Source organism: Ursus arctos, unplaced genomic scaffold (genome assembly GCF_023065955.2).
Source record: "Ursus arctos isolate Adak ecotype North America unplaced genomic scaffold, UrsArc2.0 scaffold_1, whole genome shotgun sequence".
NCBI classification, from domain to species: Eukaryota; Metazoa; Chordata; class Mammalia; order Carnivora; family Ursidae; genus Ursus; species Ursus arctos.
The window spans coordinates 65215089-65240870 of NW_026622763.1; the positions used below are offsets into that span (position 1 = coordinate 65215089).

The window sequence follows — 25782 nt, forward strand, 5'->3', positions numbered from 1 at the left end:
GAGCCATCAGGAGCAAATGACCAAGAAGTATATATTATGACATTTTTCATTAATTCATAGGATAGTGCTTGTAATATTTGATCTCTGCAGTCTGATTTGTTCCTATGCCCTGCACTTGTTCAAGTGTAGCTGGAATATATTGAAGGCTGATCTAGTGCCCCAAACAGGGGCAGCGAATTCTAATGGTTTGTATTCTTGTATTCTTGTGAATCTAGAGTTCTCCATCAGAGTTTTATAATACTGTGTTAAGAGAAAAGATCCGTATATTTATAATGACATGATATAAGTATGGATTTGGATAGGTAGTCAAACTACTTATTCCTAAATCCTGGGCTAGCATTTGATTTATTTTCATAATATTTATTGTTTATAGTAGTTATAAATTAATTGTTTACTTACAATTATTTAGAAATAATTTAAATTAATTGTGTAAGGTTATTTACAGAAAAAGCAATTAGCATTGTCCTTAGACTGTTTTTAATAAAATTATTTTACTGTGTGCTTGACCGTTGTGATAAAAAGGGAAAACATAGTTAAAAGAGGACCCGACCAAGTATGAGGAGGCCTGATTTTTGGTCCTAGCTATAGCACTTCCTAATCATGAGATTTGGGGTAAGTCAATTAAGATACTAGGACTTTAGTAACCTTGTATTTAAAATGAGAGAGTCTGACACGAGCTAGGTGATCCCTAAATTTAGTTTCCATTTCAATATCTTTTTTAATGGAAAAAGCATTGGGAAGAAGAAAACTGATTCAGTTAACAAGGTCTTTGGGGGAAATTTCCGGTACCATCTTTTCCTAATTATAGTTAAATACAGTGGGATGTAAGAACCAAATATTTATTGAGTGCCTTCTCTGTGCCTGACACTACACTATTTTAACTCCTGTAAATATGACCGTGACTCTGTGAGTTTGATTATATAATTCCTTTTGGCAGTTGTAATTGTGTTGAGTGTCCTAGGGCACAGAATGAGTAAGTATGGAGTCTGGAAGGGAATCTGGCTGATTCTAAGCCCTGGATTCCACTGTAACACATATGTATTTGTTAGCCTTACAAAATGCTTTTTTTTTCTTTATCCATCTATTTTCACATTCAAATGAAAATCTAGCAAACTAAATTCTGAGCAGCGTCTGGAAAAATGTTAAGGTCCTCACATCCTTTAAGAATTGTTTATATGAGGATTTAGATGAGGATATATATGTTATATGAGGATACTTCCCCTCCTTATCCTTCCTCCCACACAAAAGGTTTACCAGTGTCAGTAAGAATGGTTTGTTGTGTTTTCCCTCAAACCCTATACATAAGTTCTGAATTCTGATGTGCACATATGAATGAAGCGAGTGAGCATGATCTGGTGGTTGAAGCAGTCTTCTTTTTCTTTTATAAGGCATAGTAAAGCGTGGAGATTCAGACGGAGTTAAAAAATTAGGAAAAATGAAAAATGTCTGTGCAGGTACGGTCAGGACAGCAGCAACAACTGTGTCAATGCTTTGCTGATAAAGATTGTAACGAAAGCACGTTCTACTCCTGTGTGTGTGTGTGTGTGTGTGCTTCTTTTGACACTTTTTTCATATTAAGCCTCAGAAGTGTTTTAAAATTGTGTTAGGAAACACAGATTAGGGAAGGCAAACAGTCCCCATCTCGAGCTTTAGGGAGGAGGTTCAAAAGGAAACTTGGCGGGGGACGAGGCTGGGGGTGGGGGAACTGTTATTGCTTCTGTCCCAGCTAAGCACGGGGTAAGGTAAGGCCTCTCCTCCTACAGTCGGGTTTCTGTCACGTTTCACTTTCTCCCTTGGGTCCCGCCTGCAAACGCCTGACAGCCCAGTGGGCCCATAGGAAACGACCATCGGAGCCTGAAGCAAGTCAGAGAGCTCGAACACAGGCGTCCCGTTTGGAAGTGTCCAAGGAGACCGCCAGAAGTGCGCCAGCCGGAGTCTGAGCGTTCCCTTCTGGCCGAGAGGGGGAGCCCCACGTTCCCAGCCGGGAGCGACCCTGAGTCCCGAGCCTCGAGCCCCAGCCGCCGCCAGTTTTAGCTTCAGCCGGTTAGGAAGAGGAGGGAGGGGGCAGAGAGCGCGAAGAGGGAGGGGACCCGGGCCGAAGGGTCCCGAGTCCCGCACCGTGCTGACGTCGAAAAACTTTCCCTCTCGGCCGCAGAAACGGCGCCCCAGCCGTGTAGGAGCGGAGACCGCCCGGCTCCGAGGACGCGGCAGCTCTCCACGCCCCTGCCCGAAGCCTGACCGACTGCATTGGTCCGTAAGGTATGGAGAGACTGCGATTTATCTGGGGTCTTCCCCGGCTGCAAGCCCAGCCTCCCCGTCAGGTAGCGTGCAGTCTCTCTTAAGCTGACATCCCGAGAGGAGGCGGGCGGTGGTCAGCACCCGCCGCGGGTGCCTGGGAAGGAGGGCGCGGGGCTGCGCGTTGCCGCTGCCGCCGGCGGGCAGGTTGCAAAAATTAGGGCAGTGAAAGGCGCTGGGAGTCTTCCAGCCTGAAAGGAGGCGAAGACCTGTTGACGACTGCCATGGCAGTGCTAGAGGGATGACGGGGAAGCCTAACGAGGTCGGGGACGCATCGGGCTCGCGGCTCCCGGATCCTCTTCCTAGCCCTTTGTGGTAACTTTGGGCCGGGTGGCCAGGGCCGGTGGGCAGGAGCTGGCGGGGGTGGGGGGGGCGAGTGGATCAGCACCGCTGAGGGCGCGCGAACCCGACGGGACTGAGCCGGCAAGTCATCGCCGGGTCACAACGAGGCGACCCAGGAGCGAAACTTCTTGCAGCGTAACCTCCCTTTTGTTGGCTCCAGGAGAGAGTGTGGGCATGGGGGCGGGGAGGCGCGAAGCTCCTAGGCCGGCTCAGGATTCTTTAAAGCCGGGGCTGGGAGGGCCCCGGCTCAGGGGCGGCGCCCGCACCGTTAACCTTTGGCTGGGTGGGTCAAGTAGTTCCCTGTGGCGGGAGCTGCGTTCAGAGGGGAGCACGGCGCGGCGTGGTGATGAGACCGTGGGCTCTCGATCCCGCTGCCAGGCTCGCTCGCCCGGGTCCACCTCCCCGTGGGCTGGCTCACTACACCGAGCAGAACCCAGCGCAGTCGGATCTTCCCTGTGGCTCCTGGGGCGCCGCGCCGACTTCCCTGTGTGCGGGAGGGAACTCTGGGCAGGCTGGTTTTCTTGGAATGTGTTTACGATGTTGAATGGGACTTGAACAGGAAGCCGGACGCTGCAGTTGGAACTAGCGTGCGGGGGTAGAGTAAGGAAGGCGTAGCTGGTGTTGGACTTGGAGAGTCCGCTTAGCATTTGGGCAAACCCCTCATAGGTGCAGGATGTCAGTCAGGGTGCCTCTTCCTGGGTCCCAACAGTTTTTCTCAATTGAGCTCGCTTTACTTTCACGTACAATCAGGCATTTTACATGTACTATTTCAGTCTGCAAGTTTGATGAAGTATAATGCAATCCATTAGGAAGTATTTAATTGAGGTCACTTTCGGACCTGCTTTTTTAGAAAAGCAGTGTTGTAGCAACACAAGAATAAAAGTTTCTGGGGAGTGTTCTGGTCATGGTTTCGCTTGTTAATTTCTAGGAGTGGTAGGAGACCACAATACTGACGATTTTGTGTCTGTGATACCAAATGGATAATAAAGTGCTAAAGGAGGGCGGTAATGAGAGTGAATGTTCGCGGGTAGGAAAGTCTGAGAGGACTTGGAATATTTTCAGATTTGCAAATCTCCCCCTTTCTCTGCCAGTCTTTCCCTCCTTCCCCCACATAAACAAGTAGCCTTGCTAGAAAACCCACCAATTGGGAGAGCCCAGTCGCTGGCGACTCCAAGCCTTGCTGGAAACAGCAGACAGGCTAAGGTACTGCCCCATTGCATAATTAAAAGGGCTCCTTGAGCTGTCCAGGAGTGTTTTCCAAGTTTTTACGACTGACAAGGAAAGAAGAGAGGAACCTGGCCGGCAGCCAAACCAGACTGGGCTCAGTAGCCAGGCATGAAAGAGACTGGGGAACTTGCAGGGGATAATTGGAAAGGAGCTGTTGGGTACTTGGGTTTAAACAAGGGGTTTCTTTTGCAATGAGAATTTTTAGGTGACTAAGATCAGTCTTCTTGGCAAAAAAAACAAACTAAGCACAGAGTGCAGTCGGATGTGACAAAAGAGGGTGAAAGAAGTGCTCCAGGAGGAAAGTTTGACCCTCAGCCAGTGTTGCAGTGGAATTGCTGGGGGCCTGCTGCTGCTTGTGCTGGCCATACTTGTTCATGTTCACATTTGGTTGCCATTTGTCTTCTCAACTTGGACTAGGCTTGCTGCAACTTCAGTCCCTTGACCTTCTTTGTTTTCAGAGCCAGTAAGAATCGAAGACTTGGGCTTTGAGCAGATGGTTTTCCACCTAAATTGAATAATTCAATTAGCTATTCTCAAATGGCACCGATTTGGGTCATGGAGTTAAAGTGGAAAACGTGTTTAGCATGTCTTCCTTGTGTTTGTCTGAAGTGACCCCCATAAGTAGATCTTGCCCTTTCTCCTGAAGGAGTAGAAGTTGGGGTGATCTCACTATTTCACACAGTATTTACCCAATTCTTAAGGCCCTGCTGCTTCCAAGTTCCAGATTAGCCAGAAACTCAGAGCCTTGTCTGCAATTCAGACCCTTCTTTTATGTCTTAAATTTGTGTCCCCATCCCTCCTTCCTTCCCTACTTTCTTTCCTTCCTTTTCAGGGAAGTTGGTTTACTGTTGTGAGTTTGGGGGTTGAATGGTACAAAACGCTAATATGGATTGTATTTACACTGGATTGGTGAGTTTGAGATTGTGAATATCAGTATGCCCTCTGAGACTGACTTTATGAATCACCCTTGGCAAAGTGTTTTCCCTATGATTTCAGTTTTTCCACTTGCAAAGTAAAGAAACTTTTCTTTACATAATTGCAAGTTTACTGTGAGCATTAAAGAGATGAAATTATGTTAATAGGTTTTTAGAAATACAAAGGTCATAGAGTTTCTTACTCAGTTGATTCAATTGAGATTATAGGGGTAAAATAGTAATATTTATATCTAGTATACACGTTATAGTGACATATCTGTATTTAATACAAAACAGTCACTGCTTTTGCATGTGAACCATAGCTTTAGTTTAATCAAATTTTAGTCTTTCAGAATATTGGGTGAGATTATGTTATGGTTAAAGCTGAGTCATTCTCTCAGAAAAATACAATCAGCAAATTAATTTATTTTTCTTTTGGTTTATATTTACAGTCAGGACCAGTTATTTTTTAAGTCCAGCTCAATTTTGCCTTTATGAGAAGTTACCAAATATATTTGCAGAATTTGGCTCCCTTCTCGGAAATAACACTTGAGGGACTAAAATTACATTTATGGTGTACAAATAAACTTTCTTTTCCCAAAGGCCACAACAGTTTCCTTTTAAGAGGTTGGAGGGTAGATTTAGGGGCCTTTCATTAATTGATTCAACGAATATCTGTGGCATATTTTTATGTCTAAGGAAACAGCAGGCTTGGATCAAATCCTAGCTCTGAATTAGCACTGCGATTTTGTTCATGTTATTTTACTTTTTACCAACGTTTTACTGACATATAGTTTATTGTCCACTTGCTATGTATAATGTATGAACTTGTTTCACACATGATAATTGGGAATATTTCACTTTTAGTTTGACATGTCAATTAGCAACATAAACTACCTATTTTTATAGCTTAATGTAGTGTATTATATGCATGGATGTTTATTTTTCAGGTGAACTGGTCAATGTATTAGAGAAAGAAAATAATAAGTATGGCTAAGTTGTTTAAATAAAATCTTTGGTAAAATACTTGATCGTAAATTATTTAAAAAAAAATTTTTTTTTAAAGATTTTATTTATTTATTCGACAGAGATAGAGACAGCCAGCGAGAGAGGGAACACAAGCAGGGGGAGTGGGAGAGGAAGAAGCAGGCTCATAGCGGAGGAGCCTGATGTGGGGCCCGATCCCATGACGCCGGGATCACGCCCTGAGCCAAAGGCAGACGCTTAACCGCTGTGCCACCCAGGCGCCCCTTTAAAAAAATTTTTAAGAGATCTTATTTATTTATTTTATTTGAGAGAGAGCACGGGCAGGTGTGCATATATTGGGGGGAGGGGCAGTGGGAGAGGGAGAGAGAAAGAATCTTAAGCAGACTCCACACTGAACATGGAGCTGTCTCACAACCCTGAGATCATGACTTGAGCCAAAACCAAGAGTCTGAGGCTTAACCGAATGAGTCACCCGGGCACCCCATTAGACTATCTTACTAATAGTGAATGTATAAAAAGTAGGAGTATATGGGTGATAATAGTTGAATTTATGGTTATATTAACAAAATGGGCACTTTTTTTATTAATCAAAGAACAAGTGAATGTTCAAGGATATATTAGGGTAGTAATTTTACTGTAGAATATCCAGTTTTGCTTTTGAATTTAAATTAAAAATCTTGAAAATCTTTAATCTCTATTGCTGATATTAGATAATTTTTCACTTAGCAGAGCATTTTGTTTGTGAATCGTCCTGTAAAATTGCAGTTTGTTTTCTAAAACCTCTAATGGACCAAAAAAAAGTTATTTTATTTGCATATAATAATAAATTCAAAAGTAGTTATTACAGGAGTCAACAGTATGGTTACCTGAGCCCTGGTACCTTAATGTGTCAGAGGCTGGTGGATCTAATTGTGCTTGCCTTGACACATTTAGAGATCAAAAAACTTAAACTTGTTCCTATGGGAGCTTAAATATGTTCAGATTGGAAGAGGAAAATGGTATAAATTTTGATTAGAGAAATCTCTTTGCTTTCAAGCAGTGGAAATATGAAATTGAAATCAGGCCTTTATTTTAAAGATAATGGCTTAAAGTCATTGTTCCAGTCATTGTTTTAGGCTTAGAAGGTACTTAAAACGGTTTTTAGGCTCTTGTTTGCAGTTTTCTATTTGTTTTATACTGAGGAAATGTTTTCAGGCACTCTAATGATACTTACAGTTCATGATTATTTTCTCCAGAAGTCAGTTAATCGACACAAATATTGTACAAAGGAATAAATGCCAATTTTCTACTTTCATTGAAATGGTATAGTTATGGAAAATTTGGAATTTGTTTCATCCTCCAATATTGTATACTTAAAGATAGTGTTGGAAAGGCAGATCACATAGTATGAATAAATTAATTTATGTAACAATTATATTTCAAAGATTTAATACTACTTTTTAGAAAAGTTTTGAATAACACTATATATTTTCTAGGGAACACCTAAGGGAGCATATCTAGATACTAATAGCTGCTTTTATTTCATGTTTGTTTTTTGCTATTCACATTGTATAAATATATCTACATATTGTTTTCATCATATACCTTCTGAAGAGGAAGTTCAGAACATATCCTAGAAATTTCCAAGACTTAGGTGACTAATGCCTCTCTCTGTCTGTATATATAGATTTACCTCTATATAGTATTTATATCTCTATAAAGTATTTATATGTACATATAATTATGACACATACATGTTCTTTGATGTTTATGCTAGATATATTTTTATAGAGAAAGTAACTTTAATTGATATTTCTAGGCCAATTTTAACCATTAATTTAAATCTTTTTAAGATAACTGTTGCTAGAGATTTTTGATTTTTTTTTTTTTTCCCAAATTCTAAAGGAGCTTTTAGGCTTTTATTTATGCCTGTACACATAGAGAAAAGTAGTGGGAAAGATCTGCTACCCACAGTCTGGGTTAATGGCTCTGATGGTAGCATAATCATGGAGGCCTTTTCCACTTTTTTAAAAGTAGAACGCAGACAAATATGCAGTTAAGTACTGGAAGAAGGCGAATTCACCGCTGGGAAGGTTTCTAAGTTATGGTGAGGTGAGAAGTGGGTGTTACGTGTGCTGTTTTCCTGGGATTGTATAGCTTTCTTTTAGGATTATCAGATGTTATAGTTGACTTGCTTCCTGAAACTTCAACCAGAAGTCCTCTAAGAATTTCAGGGAACTTCGTAAACTGCCAGAGCTACCAACAAAGAGCAGGTTGAATGATCGGGTGCAGTCTTCAGTCCACTCTCCTGTAGAAATGGTGATAGTTACTTAAATGGCTGAAACCAGCTTGTTGAGAGGTTTGGTAGAAGAAACAACAGAGCATAAATTACCTACTAACTGAATCATTAAGGATTTGGCTGTATAACATTGTCACATAGTTATATAATATTTCATAAAATGATTACTAAGCTCTCTTTCTCAGTTTGTAAATGAGGTAATATTGATCTTACACAGCACTTCAGCTAAGAGCAAACAGAACCATCTCTGCTGTGGTAGCAAATCTCCAAATTTGAACTAATTAAAATTTGATGTAAGAGAATGAACTTGATTTTTGCCTCTCGATTTCTCTCATCGTTTACAACCATTAAGAGAGTGCTGTGTTTTAAAGTAAAAATGTAAAAGCAAATAGGTTAATTTACCCAGATTTCCACTTGGCGTGAGTTAAAACATACGGTGGTAAGTATTGAAAAGAGTTTTATTTAAGAAGAGTACTTTGTAACATATTTTTAAAGGTCAATATGAATTCTCTGTAATCTATTTAATTTTTTTTGTCTTTGTGCAACTCTCTAGTAAATACTCTTTAGTAAATTTGGTTAATGGTGGAACTCTCCTAATAACCTCTTTGAGGATGTGCACTATTATAACCATAAACATGTCCTCCAACATAAATACTGATCATTGCTGGTAGCAAAAATACAAAATTTGGCTTATTGTAAAGAACAGTTGTATAACTGAATTAATTTCTAAGTGATTTAACTCTATGCTGTATTTAGTAATGGATTATAATTACTCAGAGGACACTGCTTTTGAACTCAAGTCTAGCAAAACACAGTTTGAGAGAATTGTTAAAGAGTCATATTTGAGTAAATGAGTTGTATTTGAAATTGTCTAATGACATCTGAAATGGTAAAAGTCTATTTCAGATCTACAAAGTAGCATTTCTTTATAAGAGTAGATATTGTTTTGAAATTTTGTGAATTGTTATTTCTGTTTAAATGCATCATTGTGCCTCATGTATAGGAGAAGGGCTTTTAAAATTCTTAATGGCAACCTAGTAAGAACTCTCATATTGCCAATATTGTCTTTAATCTTTTGAAGGAAGAACCATCACTAAGTTTATAACATCTGAGTTATCATGAGCTTCATTGCTTAGATTAAGTGGACTAGGAAATTTATGATTAACCTGGAAAAAGGAAATTTCCTAGAGTGGTGCAGAGAAGGCTTTAAAGAACAGTTTTGTGACTTGATATAATAAATGTTTATTTGGGACTTCCTTATTCAGTGAGGTACTGATTTTCTTTTAAGTTGTCATAAAAATTTGCAACCTTTTTATCCCCCTCTTCTCATTCTGGAAAATGTGACTGTTTATGAGTTGACAAATAAAGGGATTCTGATATGATCCAGTTGAATTTTTTTTAAAGATTTTATTTATTAGAGAGAGAGAACGAGCCGGGGAAGGGGCAGAAGGAGAGGGAGAACCAGGCTCCCCGCTGAGCCGGAAGCTCAGTGGGACTTGATCCCAGGACCGCGGGATCATGACCTAAGCCAAAGGCAGACCTTAAGTGACTGAGCCACCCAGGCACTCCAATCCAGTTGAATTTAATAAATAGTTATTGAACACCACTTTTTAAAATTTTCTGTTGTTCTCTCCTAATTTTTAGTAGTGACAGTGAGGTATCTCAAGCTAATTTAAATAGGCTTATATAGAACTTGTTATTTCCCTAAATTCTGTGCTATAGTGGAAAGGATATTGAAGGAGTAGGGGATGGAGTTCTTCATCAGCATTAGGCACAGTAGATCTGGAAACAGTGTGGAGATGATTGTTGGGCAAAGGATGAAGATGAGTTGCCAGGCAAAGAAGGAGGGGCAGGCAGTTCCAGACAGACCAAGTGGCAAAGGCAGGAGATTTAGGACCATGTAAGTGGTTTAATAGAGTAACTTGTGGATTTTGGAACTGTAGAGATGTTTTTCCTTTCTGTCTTCATGTGGATGAACTTAATCATTAGTAGTTACATATGGAAGTTTAAGAACTTTAACTGGATGAATTATCTTAAAAAACTGTTATCTTACTTTTATTTCTTTTTCCATATCTCCAGATCTAACTAATATGTAATTGGAGTCAGTAAGGAGCTGAGTATCCTCTCCCATTTCACACTCTAGGGTGTCCATGAACTTGGATAGGAAACAACAACATCATTACTCTCATGAACACCTAACACACACACACACGCATGCACACGCACACACACACATCTTAACAGTACCTGTAGCTTTCCAGAAGTTGCAGCTATTTATTATCATGTCTAATTGCTTTGGCTGCACATATTTTGAAATATTATTATGTTTATGGCTAGTTTGAAATTACGATAATAATTACATCTGCTTCTAGGGATTATTTTTTCCTATGTGGGTATATCTATAGACATGTAGCTATAAAACAATTAAACAATTTAATTGTTTTGATATATTTTAATAACTGTATTTTAAGTCTGTTTCTTTTACATAATTTATATTTTACTTTATGCATTTAAAAGCGCTTTTTGAGAAGGAGTTCATAGACTTCACTAGGCTGCCATGGATTTATGGCACAAAACAGACTAAGAACCCCTGGATATCTGTACTGATTTTTAAAGAGGTGCCAGGTGGTTTTGCTGTCATTTAATGAGGTTAAAAGAAATTAAATAAATTATTTAACTTAGTTTTATGTGTTAGTTATACAGAGATATTCTAAATATTTTTGAAAGTAAATTTTTAATAAATAATGTTTATTTTCTAGATTATGTGCTTTATTCATGAAGCATGTGTGCAGTTTTTGGTTATCTTGCTTAGTGACAGTTCAACAAAGAAGGATTTATATTTCATTTCAGAACATGTAAATTTTAAAAACAGATTTATCTTTTTCACTTTATAGCATTAACTATATTTGGAACGGTTATGATTTAGCTGGGAATTTTGCCTTGTGGTGCTGGTTTATTTTTCATATATAAATGTTTGTCTCTTCTACTACACTTTAAGTTCCAGAAGAGAATTAGGTATGTTTTACAAGAGAGAATAGGTATATGGGGAGCATGGGTGGCTCAGTCAGTTAAGTGGCTGCCTTAGGCTCAGGTCATGATCCTGGAGTCCTGAGATCTAGCCCTGTGTAGGGCTCCCTGCCCAGCGGGGAGTCGGCTTCTCCCTCCCCCTCTGCCATCCTCCCTGCTTGTGCTCTCTGGCTCTTTCTATTTCTCTGTCAAATAAATAAATAAATAAATAAATAAATAAATAAATAAAATCTTTAAAAAAAGGAGAGAGAATAGATATGTTAAACAGTTCTTTGTATCTTCTGCTTGGTAACAACTTTGCCAGTATTAGCAGTTTCCTGTGAATACTAAGGAAAAAATTAATTTATATATATATGGAAGTGATTTTTTTCATGCATCATGGAGTTACTTAACATGTATTTGGTTATATGGTATGTATCATTCATGACCACTTTTGGTGAAAAATTTAAATGCACACCAGTGATTTTTAGAAAATAAGAATGTAGAATACATAAAAGTATAGCAAATTCCTGTATTATGAAGGGGAACTGTAATTGAAGCATATATGATGTAATTTATTACACTATAATTCCTTTCTTCTTGCTTGGCTTGACATTTCTCTGAGATACCTCCATTTATAAAATTAGTCTCTTATTGATATTTATTTGAAACTGATGATTCATTTTTTTTTGAAATAAATAATAAAAGCAGTCTCTATAAACTTATTAATTTGAGATAATTACTATATAGAGCTTCACGTTCATAAGTCAATTTTAGTAGGTGTGGATCACCTTAAAATTTCAAGGAGTGGGTGCAATGTAAATGTTTTGTATTTGAAAACTGACAGTAATTTCAAGATCACAGTGCAAGTTGACTGTCTTTCAGTCTGTTTCTTGTTTTTGGCTCTACTTTGTGTCTTCTCTAATGGTAAGCGTCAAGTTATCATTGTCACTTCTTTATGTCACTCCCATGCTGAGATCTTCGGGTTCTCTTGGAATGACACTGATTAGTTTAAGCCATGTGTGATCCTTGACCTGAAGTTAATTCTCCTTTCCATTTCCTGCACATTGATTCATGAGCGTATTTTCACTTCGGAGAGTCCTATCCTCTTCCTTGCTGGGGCAGACAATATTGGTTGGTCGCTGAAATGATTTACTTATTCCGTTTTGTTCATAGAAATCTGGTAGTAATTCAGATGTCTACTCTACCCCACATGACTCCAGGGAAGGCAGTTCATTCCTAAAAAAGTGAAATTTTAATAGCCTAAGTTAATAATCATGGTGCTTCTGTTCCCTTTGTTAGTGATTCATTATTGAGGGGACCCTTTTTCCTTATCCCAGTCTTTCTCAATTACATGAAATAACAGGACTGAGGAGAAGTGTCTTTATACTTAGCAAGGGAATATTGGATAAGAAGGTAGTGGCAGCTCTTGATACTGGTTCTTTCTGGAATAGATGTTTGAAATTGCTACAGAGGGTCATCCTTTGTCCACTAGGCAATCTAGCTTGAAGGCAAAACAAATGCATTAATGATAGCAGAAAAAAAATGTAAAGAATGCAGGTGTTTGATGGCATTATTGGGTCCATAAATCAACCTACCCTATTTCTGGATTTACTATTGTGTGAGATAATGAAGTGCTTAATTTTTCAAGTGAATTTGAACTAGAATTTTCAGTTACTTAAAAGAGAAAATATCTTAATTAGAACAGTTATTAAGTGGTATCTTAATTTGAAATGAACATTTTAGAAGTAATAATTTAGGTAATTAAAGAAAATGTGTAGACCACTTGAACTTTGTAAACATTGGATGTGATTATTGCTTTTACTCTATAAAAAGTGTTTTATTACTTAAATCACCAAATGTTATTATGTCTTTAATATAGTTGATAGATTAATCAGCTCAAGTAAATTTATTCTGAGATGAGTAAATTCTACATACATCTCAGAAATACCTTATTCAACAAAATAAATTTGAAATAGAAACTTACAATCTTAACTTACAATGTCATTTTATAACATTACAGCACTTTATTTGATTGGTGACTTCAGAGTATTAGAAACATTAAATGTACATTAAGAATCATTGAAAGAATCTTAGCGCCTCATCTGAATAATTTAAAGCTTGGAGTCATGTTAAAACTAACATAAGTATTCGAGTATAAAAAAATAAAGCTGATAGGAGTAAAATTAAAGAAAATTGTGAAGTGCAGATCCATTCACGGAGGTATAAAAAATGCAGACGTATAATACACTTTTAAGTAGGAACTAGTTTTATAAAACTCTAGTTCACTGACACCATTAACAATTTATTTTCTGCCACCATGTTCTTGAGTTAGTTTTTTTGATGATTTAACATTATGCATATTGGTTTTTGTAATGTGCTGTATCAAGGTATGGGAGATACATCTGAGTCTTTGCCCTTTTGCTTTAATGATGGTAGGAATTACCCAAAGCTGAGAATTGACAAAACCATAGTGTAATATATTTTAGAGCACTAATGCTGCCCTTAGCGAAAATGATTGTTAACCAGTGGTTTAAGCAGGAGTTGGAGGCAGCAAAACCAGGAATAATCGAACAGTGTCAGAGACTAAGCAAGTGTCACCATGGGCATTTTAGTTGGGGTGAAGGGGTGTGAGAAACAGAACGTAAAGGTTATGCAGACAGTGCAGGTGAAGAAGAGCAGTTGGTGAACCTGCAGGTAGAAATGTTTCATTTGTTGAAAGCCTACGGTAAAGCAGAGTGGCACTTGGGTCATTGGTTCAAGAAAGAACAGGCTGTTGTATTAGAACCCTCTAATGTGGATGTTGAAAGCATGGAGAAAGCATTGGGTTAGAGAGGAACATAGACAGCAAGTAACTTGAATACCAAAGGAAAATAAGGGAGACCTCAGAAGAATAGTTACGGATGTTGATAGCTAAAGTAACAAGACCTACATTACTGTGATTGAGATGTGCATATTAGTTTTTTGCATAAAAATGCAGTAAACATGCTTGAGATGCTTCCTGTGTGAGATCAAGACCTTCATTCAAAGCTAGGCCTGAGAGCCCAGATCCTACAAAGTGCTGCGATTCTCAGAGGATTATTGTTCTTAAAGAAGCTGTTGTTCAGGGATTTCCCTGGGGGCATCCCTTTGCCCTTAGGGACTAAGAGTGCCCTCTGACCTTTTCCTGGCTTAAAAGGGCACCACATTCTTGTGTCTTTTTGAATATGAATAAATTATTCTTGGTATGGCAATGAATACAAAGGGACTCTGCTTATTTACTTTGGGAATTTTGGTAGAAAATTTAATTTGGTTTACAGCAGATATAAAATGAGGAAGAGGATAAGTATCCAGATAATTCAGATACCAGCTTCCATTTGTAAAATAATCAGATAAGTGAAAATAGTTTTCCACCCCTTAAATTGTCTCTGTCCAGTAGGATCTTTGTGGAACCTGCACTCTTTTCTTAACCTATTATACCTATGACTCAACACCAAAAGTGATTTTTTTTTTTTTTTAATGAGAGAAATGATAAGAATATAACAGGGCTCAGGGTATGCTACCTCAAAATACGGCACCTTGACGTATCAGATATTTCAAGCTGAAGGAATTTGAGAAGTGGCATGTGAAGGAAGGACTCTCTGACCTTCCTCTGAAGCAGGTATCTCTGTATCCTAGGAGGAAAGAACATTCTTATCTCTGAAAGCAAAGGGACACTGGGAGGAATCTGAATGATCTTGCTAAGCTTCCCCAAGTTTACTGTATATACACTTAGCTCATAATCTTTCTTCTATCATATCTTTCCAAGACTGTAACTCTTCTTCAGACTTAGCATAAAAACGGTCACATACAGGTTTAACCATTTCTTTAGGTCTTCATTTTCTTAAGAAGGCCCCATGTCATGCAAAATTTACAGTAAATAGATTTATATGTTTTTCTCTTATAAATCTCTCTTTCGTTACAGGGAGTCCCAGTCAAGAGCTTAGAAAGGTAAAGGAAAAAGATATTTCTCCTCCTCTACAAATAACATTTATAGAGTGCTTACTATGGCCTAAGCATTGTGCTATGTTTTTTATAATTTATACATGATTACAAAACTTGTTTAAGGTTCCACAGCTGGCACACAGCGGACCAGGGAAGACAGTTGGAGGGGAAGTAACGTATGTAATTACCGTACCAGCTGAGGGAGTGTGCAGTTGATGCGCAGCAGTCGTCCCAGAGGATTAGGCCAGCCCCGGTAGTTCTCTTCACTGGTGTGAGCGCAGTGCCTTGAAATAACCTGACCGCCTAGACGCCTCGATGATGCTTGAGTCCCCTCATGTTTGCCCAGCTTGATGAGCTGCTCGTCTCCCACTCTCAGACATGGCAACTTGGAACTCCTATGTGACAAGATGTTTGTTCATTTTATCCTACTTAGTTAGATAAAGCGTAAAAATTAACCCGTTGCCTAAATTGTGTCTGCGTGTTGCTTTGGCTTTTGCTTGATTTGATTTGTCTGGAGGGTTAACATATTGAGTGTGAAAATCTGACATTTTCTTAATCCCATTTTCCCCTGGTTTTGTTAAAATGATAAGGTTTGAGTAAATAAAGCCTAAGACGTAAAATCATTAATATTAATAGTTTCTAATAGCACGACAAATACTTTTCACTTAGGTATTTGACAACATTTTCCTTCACTGAGAGGGGGAACTAGATGACCTCAAAGAACATTTCAGCCCTTAAGGTAGCCTAAGTTTTATTTTTAAATAGTTTAAAAAAAAAAAACAAAACAAAATTTCCTTTTTTTTTAAAGATTTTATTTATTTTGGAGAGAGAGCGAGCGAGAGAGCGGTGTGCAGTCACATGAGCAGGGGGAGGGGCCGAGGGAGAGAGAGAGAGAATCTTAAGCTGACTCCCCACTGAGTAAGGAGCCTGATGTGGGGCTTGATCCCAGAACCTTGAGATCATAACCTGAGCCAAAACCAAGAGTCAGACACTTAACCACTGATCCACCCAGGCACCCCCCTCCAAAATTTCTAAATCAAAATATCATATTCCAAGTTTTCCTAGTTTTAATATTTGATTTTTTTTTTTTTTTTGGTCTTTTTTTGGTGAAATAAACTGTTAGGCCTTTGACCCCTTGTGGTATTTTATAGTGTGGATATTATTAGAAGGTTCTCTTGAATACTTGGAGTCACACACAGGAACTTTGACATATACATGTTAGGGGAAAGACATCTGTAGGAAGCAGTGAGAACAGAGAGAGTGTTTCAAGCATGTAGGAAATCTTAGATAAGGAGTAAGTATATGATTCAGCCATGGAACTAGAAGCCTTAAAATAGAGCTAGAGAATAGAGTGGAAGGGAAAGAAGGACTAGAATTGCTGGAGATGAAGCCAGGGAGTCAGAGATCAGATCTTATGGGGCTTTCTAATCCAAACTTTGTGCTTCATTCAAAGAACAATTAAAAATCCTGAAAGATTTTAACAGTATGGTGACAAGATGTCATCTACATTTTATATTTGAATAGATGCTCTGCCAATAAGCCTAGGCAAGAGAAGAAGGTAGCCGGTGATGAGAAATGAGTTTATAAGAGAGTTATTGAAGAGAAAAAATCGGTACATTTTGATGATTCGTCAGTGATTGTGGGGAGTAGGCAAGAGGATGGTGTAAATGTTGATTCTGTAGGGGAGTAAAATTATTTTATTTCTACCTTTCTAGGTTCCTGTGTGAGACTGAGTAATGAGAAAAAAAGATTACCAAGAGAAAAACAAAAGTTTAATAACAAGTATGCCTCCTGTATACGTGGGAGATACCCGGAAAAACTGAATAACTCCCTCAAATGGTCCAAGGCATCACCTTAAATACCATCTCCATCTAAAGAAAAGATGTTGGGAGGATAGGGATCCAGTTACAGGAAGTTTCCAGGAAAAGCACAGTAAACAAGTGTATGGCTATTACACAGATTTAGGTCAATGTCTTCTCTGTTGATAAGAGTTTCTAGAGATTTGATCATCCTTCTCTTCCTGCTGTGAGAAGGCGACACCTTTTTTCCTAATGGAGAATGTCCTTATAAATGTAAATGTCCCTTACAAAAGAATAACTTCTACTTGGTTTTCAGAGCTCTCCCACATCTGCTGTTTCTTAAAAATAGCCAGCTCAAGATAATCCTTATGCCAAAGGCATATTTTGGGGTGGCAAATTCTGCTCCCCTTCAATTCTTAAGATTTCTGGTTTTGGCAACCTGGGTGTTTAACTTTTTCAACAGAATAAATGTAGAATTATTGAAGGAAAATAATGATTTCCATTTTGGACACATTTTGATGTGTCTGAACCATCTTGTTATAGATGTCCAGTAGTCATACAGTAACACACACACACACACACACACATCTGTAGCAGGGAAGTTTTGTGTGGGCTGGTGATACAGGTGTATATGTGGTATTTGTGTGCCTTTTGTTGAGGCCACCCCAGGATGGCCACTTTTGCATGAAAACTACTCTGAGCTGAAGGCAGCTGAGACTCTATGGGCTCAAGAGAAATTTTGCTCCTCTCTTAAATACATAGAAGAATCTAAATTGAGGATCTTTCCTAGAATATAGATTGTTAGCAAAGATAAGTTTTGTCTGAATGACCCACGTCTATAGAAGGATAAACATCTAACTATCAAACATCTGCTCCTCTTGCCCTTCCTTCGAAGTCCTAGATCCCTACTCGCTTCTCCTTAGTTCGGGATGACCTAGATACCTCATTCTACCTGATTGTCTTTGGGCTTTACATGTCTGTGTGGATTCCCCCTGTATGTGCTATTAAATTTGATTTTCTCTTGTTAATCGTCTTATGTCAGTTTGATTTTAATTAATTTATTTTTATTTATTTATTTATTTTAAGATTTTATTTATTTATTTGACAGAGATAGAGACAGCCAGCGAGAGAGGGAACACAAGCAGGGGGAGTGGGAGAGGAAGAAGCAGGCTCATAGCAGAAGAGCCTGATGTGGGGCTCGATCTCATAATGCCGGGATCACGCCCTGAGCCGAAGGCAGACGCTTAACCGCTGTGCCACCCAGGCGCCCCAGTTTGATTTTTATTTTTAGTCCAGCTAGAAGGATCTCTGAAGGGGACAGGAATTCCCACTCCTTGACAGTATGTATGTGTGTATACACACACACGCACACACACACACACACACATAAATTTTCAGATTTCAGATTACAAATATGAGTTTTTAGCTTACAAAGGGTCATCAAAACAAAAGATTATATAGTGGGAAGAAAGTTTATGACATGGCTCAGAGAAACATTAATATTTTAACCAGGGTAGAAAAAGCAAAGCCTACAAACAACACTAAGAAGGAATTATCAGGGAGAAGGAAGAAAGCCCAGGAGACTGTGATGTTGTTATAAAAGCCAAGATTAAAAACAAAAATGATTTTGAGGAAGGGTTGATCAACAGTGTTAAATAGTATAGAAAGTCAATAAAAAAGACACAGATTAAGTGTGTTGTGTGTCCAGTGTACTTGACATAAAGGTCATTGGTGATTGTGGTGAGAACCATTTTGATGGAATTATGTGTGTGGTAAGTTAGTTGTGGAGTATTTAAAACAGCACCTGAAGATAATTCTTTCATGGCATAAGTCTGTGTGTGCTGTAGGAGAGGAAAATTTCTTTACCCTTTTTGGTTCTTTTGGGCAGTCTATTAATTAAATTGACATAAGACAGATTAACAGGAGAAAAACAAATTTAATTATGTAAGTACAGGAGCCCCATAAAAAATATGAGACCTAAGGACATGTCAGTCAGTTGAGGTTTATATGCCATACTGAGCTAAAGAGTAGGATGGGAACCTGGGGCGTCACAAGGGAGGAAGGTAATCCACAGGATAGTAAGAACAACAGATGTTTGGCAATTAGATGCTCACAGATATTTGACATTAGATGCTCACTCTGCCATACAGAAAGGTCTTTCAGATAAAAAGTTATCTCTGGTAATAGCCCTGTTTTGGGGCCAGACCCCCTTATAAATTCTTTTAGGTAGTTAAGGGAGAAGTAAAAATTTGTCCTGAGTCTGCTGGGTCTTCATTGCTTTCAGCTTGAAATAATCCACATGCCAAAGTGGCATATTGGGGGGTCATATATTTTGTTCCTTGTCAGTAGAATAGGAGAGATAGTATATAAACTGAAAAGGGACTTGGGTTCCACTACAGAAAGGGTTTCTTTAAAATGGGAAGGACTTCATTATACTTAAAAGAAAAAAATTTTTTTTGAATTTATTTAAATTTAAAAAACAAGAACAGCTTGCCAGCTTCTCCACTGCAGCCACCCCCCCACCCCCCCACCTCTGGTAATCACCAATCTATTCTCTGTATCTATGAGCTTGGTTATTTATTTGTTTATTTTTAGAGTCTACATATAAGAGAGATCATATGGTATTTGTCCTTCTCTGTCTGACTTGTTTCACTTAGCAAAGTGCCATTGAAGTCCATCTTCATTGTCACAATGGCAAGATTCCATTCTATTTTTATGGCTAAACAGTATCCTATTGAATATATGTAACACCTTTATCTATCAATGGACACTTAGGTTTTTTCCATGGCTCAGCTGTTGTAAATAATGCTGCAGTGAACATGGGGGTGCCTGTTATCTTTTCAAGTTAGTGTTTTTGTTTTCTTTGTATGAAGACGGATTCCTGGATCATATGGTATTTCTATTTTTAATTTTTCGAGGAACCTCCATACTGCTTTCCACAGTGGCACACCAATTTACATTCCCACTAATAGTGCATAAGAGTTTCCTTTTCTCCATATCCTCACCAACACTTGTTATTTCTTGTCTTTTTGATAATAGCCATTCTGACAGGTGCGAGGCTGTCAGTGTGGTCTTGAATTTGTGTTTACCTGATGATTAGTCATATAGAGCATCTTTTCATGTATCTGTTGCCCATCTGTATGTCTTCTTTAAGAAAAAATGTCTATATTCAGATTTTCTGCTCATTTTTCTTAACTGGATTGTTTTTTATTTTTTGCTATAGTCTTACGATTTTTTTTAAATATATTTTTGCCACTAGCCCCTTATCAGATATATGATTTGCAAATATTTTCTTCTGTTTAGTAGGTTACCTTTTCATTTTGTTGATGGTTTCTTTTGCTGTGCTGAAGCTCTCCTCATTGTGTATTAATTGGCATTTTTGTTGTACATTAATTGACCATATATGTGTGGATTTATTTCTGGGCTCTCTGTTCTATTCCATTGATCTGTATGTCTGTTTTTATACCAGTACCATACTATTTTAATTACTACAGATTTGTAACAGAGTTTGAAATCAGGGAGTATGATGCCTCCAGCTTTGTTCTTTCTTAAGACTGCTTTGGCTGTTTGGGATTTTTTATGGTTCATACAAATTGTAGGCTTGTCTGTTGTTCTTCTGTGGAAAATATCATTGCTTTTTGTTTGTTTGTTTTTTAAAGAAAGAGAGTAGGGAGTGGGAGAAGGAGAATTAGACTCCCCGCTGAGCAGGGAGCCCGATACAGGACTCAATCCCAGGAACCCGAGACCATGACCCAAGCCAAAGGCAGACGCCCAACCAGCTAAGCCACCTAGGCACCCCTCATTGGTGTTTTGATAGGGCTTGCACTGAACCTATAAGTTGCTTTGGGAAGTATGGATATTTTAATGATATTAATTCTTCCAAGAGAGATTTTTATTATACTTAAAGCAGTTTTGGCAAATAGTGTCTGTAGAAACCAACAAGTGTATGATGAAGTCATGCTGGGTGGTTGGTACTCTGGTAAACTAAAGAGCACATAACCTCTGAAGGGGGTAGTCCCTTCTCAGCTGTTTCCAGCTGTAAGTATGTGAGAACGTAGACTTCCTTGTCACATCTGTCACTGTGGAGAATTCGAAAACATGCAAACTAGAATAGTATGTTAGAATTCCAGGAAGTACTGAGGACCACTTGAGATTTACTGTAGTTGTGTTTATTATAGCTTTATGATTTTTTCCCCTTTAGTACTCTTCTTAAATTATAGGTAAGTATAAGAAAGACAATTGATTTTTTCCTAAGTGTACAATGGAAGGTTAATGTAGTAACAGAGTTTTTAGTCGTGTGCTAGAAGGGTTAAAAAAATGGACCAAGCACTGAACTATTAGAAGAGAAGGGACATGAGGGTGGGAAGGGACAGATTGATAGGGGAAAGGTGAGGGGCCAAGAAATGGAGAAAGGTCTTTGCATTATAGAAGACTGTGGTCAGATTATTTGATGTCAGTTTTAATAGTTCTAAGTGCTAAGGCCAGTGGAATGCTTGCCTGAAGAAGTAAGGAGAGAAGATGATTGGGTATGAAGAATTAAGAAACTGAGAGGCCGTACATTGGATGAGGGAGGGAAGGAAGAAAAGAGGGGTGGGAGAGGGTGGAGGAGCCCTCTAGGAAGAGTGCTTGTGCTCTAGTGTCTATCTTATGAGGGCACTAATCCTATCGTGAGGGCCTCCCCCTCATGACTCTAAACTTAATTATGCCCCAAAGGTCCCATCTTCAGATAACATCACACTGGGAGTTAGGGCTTCAACATAGGAATCTTGGGGATAGGGATACAATTCAGTTAATATTACCCAGAAATACACTGGGTTTACTCTGAGAGAGTGATGAGACTTTATTGCTCAGGTGGGTTAAGTGAGAGCAGATATTTTTATTCCAATCATGTGCTATAAGCCTGCTTTTATTTACTATATACTCTAAATTTAGCACTTCACATTTTAGAGTATTTGATACTTTAAACACATATACACCACTATTCATCATAGTTTTGCATGGTCAGTATAATGCATTATTGAAATTTCTGTATTATAGATAAAGCCTGAGCTTTGACTGCTTCGGAGATAGGATTTGATATTTACAGTCTGGATGCTCTTCAGCAGACAAATTAATTGCATAAGGCTTCTCTTTCTTAACCTGTAAGATGGTACATATAGTAATTTCACATAGTTTCTTGAGAGGATTAAACACATAACTGTTTCATGTAGTACACTGGCTGGCATTTTGTAGGTGGTCAGTAAATAGCAGCTAGCATTATTATGCTGATAAAGTAATTTTTGTGCTGCTGTATTTAACTGAATGATAAAATATAGGCTATTTTCTTTCTGATTAACAGATATGCTATTTTATGTAAATGAATGTATCTTAAACTATAAGTACAAATGGAATAATTTCAATGTAGTATGTTATTTGAGACTTAGATAAAAAACTAGAAGGGTATAGAAAGTGTCTGATTTTGTCTACGTCTCTATCAAAAAGTTATGTATTTTCCGTAAAAAGAAAGAAAGAGAAATGACATTAGTTTGAAACATTCTGTAATTTGAACTGAGATCATCTTCTCTTTGTAGAATAATTTTTGTTCTTTTTTTTGGTACACAAATGAAATACCGTGGCAGAAAATTTGTAATATAAAATATTAATGTGAACCACATAAATCCTTAATCCTAAAATTACGCAGGAGAAAACTCTTTTTACCATTTTTAGCATGTATAGATCAACACTTACGCAATTAGTACATGCTATCAAAACACGTTTAAGAATGCTGACGAGTAGTAAGAAAGAATAATGATCGGGCCATTTTAATGACATTTTTCTTAATTTTTAAAATACAGTTGGGTCACTTACAGCATACTGGTTTGTAATTTGACTTTTTTCATACAATATGCAGATGTCCAGTAACTGATTTAGGTGATGTACTAGGATGGAGGCAGGAAGAACTTGAGGAGGAGAATCGTGAGATATAATTTCATCATTTCAAATCATGTTAGTATTAAAGATAAGTATGGAATGCTGCGGATTGTTGACATCTGAACAGAAAATCAGTAATCAGAGAAACATAAAGCAATTGGCAGTGGTTTCTGGCAGAGTCACCCTTTTTCTCCAGGAGACAGATGACTGAGAAAGGATGAGTGCATTATAAACTGATTGGTACCCATCTGTGCCCCTTTGCTTCATCTTTCTTAGCACTCTCAAGATTTGGTTGATTTTGATCGATTAAATGTGTCAACGGTGACTAGAGGCCTACAAGTTGGATCATTTAGGTCATTATTTTCTGCATTATTTTCTGGATACATATTAGCACCCACATGTGCCTGGATTCAACTTATTTTGGGTCTGAGAAAAGGCCGTGTCTCTGAGGCTCTTCTTGCTGTCTACACAGGCATTAAAGTCACTTGGATCTCAAGGATGGAATTTATTTTTCAGGGCTGGTGTTTAAAATGCATCATTTCCATCAAGGGCTAAGAGCATGCTATGTTTTGTTTTGTAACCTTGCACGTGAAACCAATTATCACAAAAGTCTTTCAGAGATGAATTCTGCTCTTTAAGGTATTAAAATGAAAACTTTACACAAATCAGCTTTTGACCATTTTTCCCCCAATCCTTTTTAAAGGAAATGTCTCCTGGTTAAAATTTTGAAAACAAAGAACTATACAAGGAAAAAAAACAAACCCACAAAGCAAAAATGTACAGGGGCTTTGTTTTGCCTTTATTTATGTACCCACCCCCCTCAGTACATCTCAAGTATTGAATTTTTGCAAGAAAAGATAAAGCGAAGTGTGAAGTTTGTGGGATGTTATGGAGGAAGACCTCAGATGAGTTATTGAAGACTTCCCGAAATACAGGTAAACCTGGCCTCTTACCGTATATTTTCCTGTCGTGTATAGTCTTGCCTGTGGATCCATCATTAGGGATCCTGGGGAGATTATTTTCTTGACTATAAAATGAAGATAATAATATAAACCTCATATGCGTCCCTGAGAAGTATAAAAGCCAAAATCTTTAGTGACGCCGGCAGATTTTCCCATAGCTCTCTCCTGCGCCTCCGCCTGTCCCTCCAAGATTTTGAATTCACCCTGTGTGTGGGGTTTGGAGAGCAAGGTAGCACTGGATTTCCTTAGTCTCCTTCTTAACAGGTCACCAGAAGGATTCTGAGAATCAAATGAATAGTTAAAGTTCCTATCGTTACATTGTTACTTCTGAAATTGTTCCTTTCCACAGTTTGAATCCAGCGGCATTTTTTTTTTTTTCATTCTTGTATTTTGTGAGATGTAATGTCATGTGTAGTCTCTATGTTAGGGAGAAATTAAGTTATGTTAGCTTTGGATTCCAACCCAGTGTAAGAAAGAAGCTTCTGAAATGGATCTAACTTGTTTATTCACTAGTGATGTTTTGTTACTGAACCTGTTTGGAGAAAGGCCGAATAGCGGTGAGTCAGGGCTACTGCAGAAAAATACGCTGTAGCTTGTTTGTAGCTTGAGGCATTGCACCTTAGATTCCTAAGGTCCAACCATGATAATAATTGAAATTTCAGTGGGGTGATCAGTCTCCTGGAATAGTATTTGTAAAATAAGGGAGAGCCAGTAGTTTTGTGCTAAGTGGTTTAAAGCTAAGGATTTCTCCATTCAGTTGTGCAGACCTTCGTTCATTCAAAACACTTTTCAAACTAGTGTTATGTGCCAGCTGCTGTGCTAGATTCCTCCGAAGCACCCCAGTGTCAGAGAAGCATTGACTAAAGCCTAATCTGCCTGTTGCAAGTGGACTTTCTTGCAAGTCTCAAATTCATTTGAATCTGATCTTACTCCATAAACTTTGTGTCACAGTAAAACTAATGTATTTTAATTACAATGAGTAAATACGAATCCTCCAGGATTGTGGGGTCTTAATCCTGTGACTTTGTTTACCCCTTGGCTCGATATATTTCGCTGAGTATATTCATGCCTCTGTCAAAGTGCTGTCACTGTGAAGTGTGTGGAGTCCTTCAGGGTTTTCAAACAGAACAGAATAAAGAAGAAGGAGGTAAGGAACATGATAAACTTTGCACTTACGAAACCTCAGCTTTTGGGCAAGATGGAATGAAGATGTGCGAAATAGCAATAGGAGCTAACTTAAGAAATGTTAAAATAGTCTAGATGAGAGCTGATGAGGGCCCAAATGTAGGAGATAACAGTGGGATCGGAGAAGAATGAATTGGAGTGATGTTTCATTTATAGAATGTTGGCTGCTAGGTGTGGGCATTTCAGGAAGAAGGAATAAAGAGAATCATGTGCAGACTTTGAACGACTAGATGCTGCTACTTTTCACCAAGACAAGGACATACGGAACAAAGAATGTGATTGGAGGAAAAGACTGAGCATTCCAGTTTGGATTTTCTGAGTTTGAAGTGTTTGGGAACGATTATGGGGGAAATGCACTACAGTAAATTGGATATGCTATTTGGAAATAAAGATACATCCTGGGGTGTAGGTACATATTTGAAAGTCGTTGGCAAGGGTGATTGTTAGCGCCATTAGATCAGACCTTTGAGAGCACTGGTAGTTAGGGGAATCAGAAAATGAAAGGCAGCAAAACAGACTGAGAAGAACCCAAATATGAACCCAAAGTCTCCATTCCAAACTTAAATCTTCCCTGCCCAGGAGGTAGATAATAGGGATCTCAACTAAGTAGATAATAGGGATCTAAATCATTATACAGGGGATGGAAAAGAAAGGACTGACTTGCCAAATATTTTAAAAGAACTATTCTGTGTTGTTAAAGACCAAAAAGACCAAATTGCACCTAATCTAAGACAGGCATTTCTAGAATCGGCCAGTTTCGCTGACCAGGACTTTCATGTTCATATGGCTTCATCTTAGAAACTGAATAAGGATTTCATAGGTTTGGCAAAGTGAACCTCAGTCCTTGGTCAAAAGAAGATATTACAGACCTCCCTAGGTTATCCCGAATTCTCCAAGGACTACCTCTGCAGTTT

At 38.3% G+C, this 25782-nt stretch overlaps 1 protein-coding gene across 30 annotated transcripts in view; it reads left to right on the forward strand.

Annotated features, from left to right (window-relative positions):
• Positions 1 to 1715: 1715 nt before the first annotated feature.
• Positions 1716 to 25782, forward strand: part of GULP1 (GULP PTB domain containing engulfment adaptor 1) — a 248381-nt gene continuing 224314 nt past the window's right edge. For 6 of the 30 annotated variants that reach the window (XM_057303373.1, XM_057303352.1, XM_057303344.1 and 3 more), the window contains exon 1: positions 1816 to 2259. The gene's annotated coding sequence lies outside the window, so the exon portion shown is untranslated. Of the gene's footprint in view, positions 2611 to 25782 lie in introns of all 30 variants that reach the window. The other 24 variants (XM_057303391.1, XM_057303384.1, XM_057303386.1 and 21 more) reach the window with 11 other exon arrangements.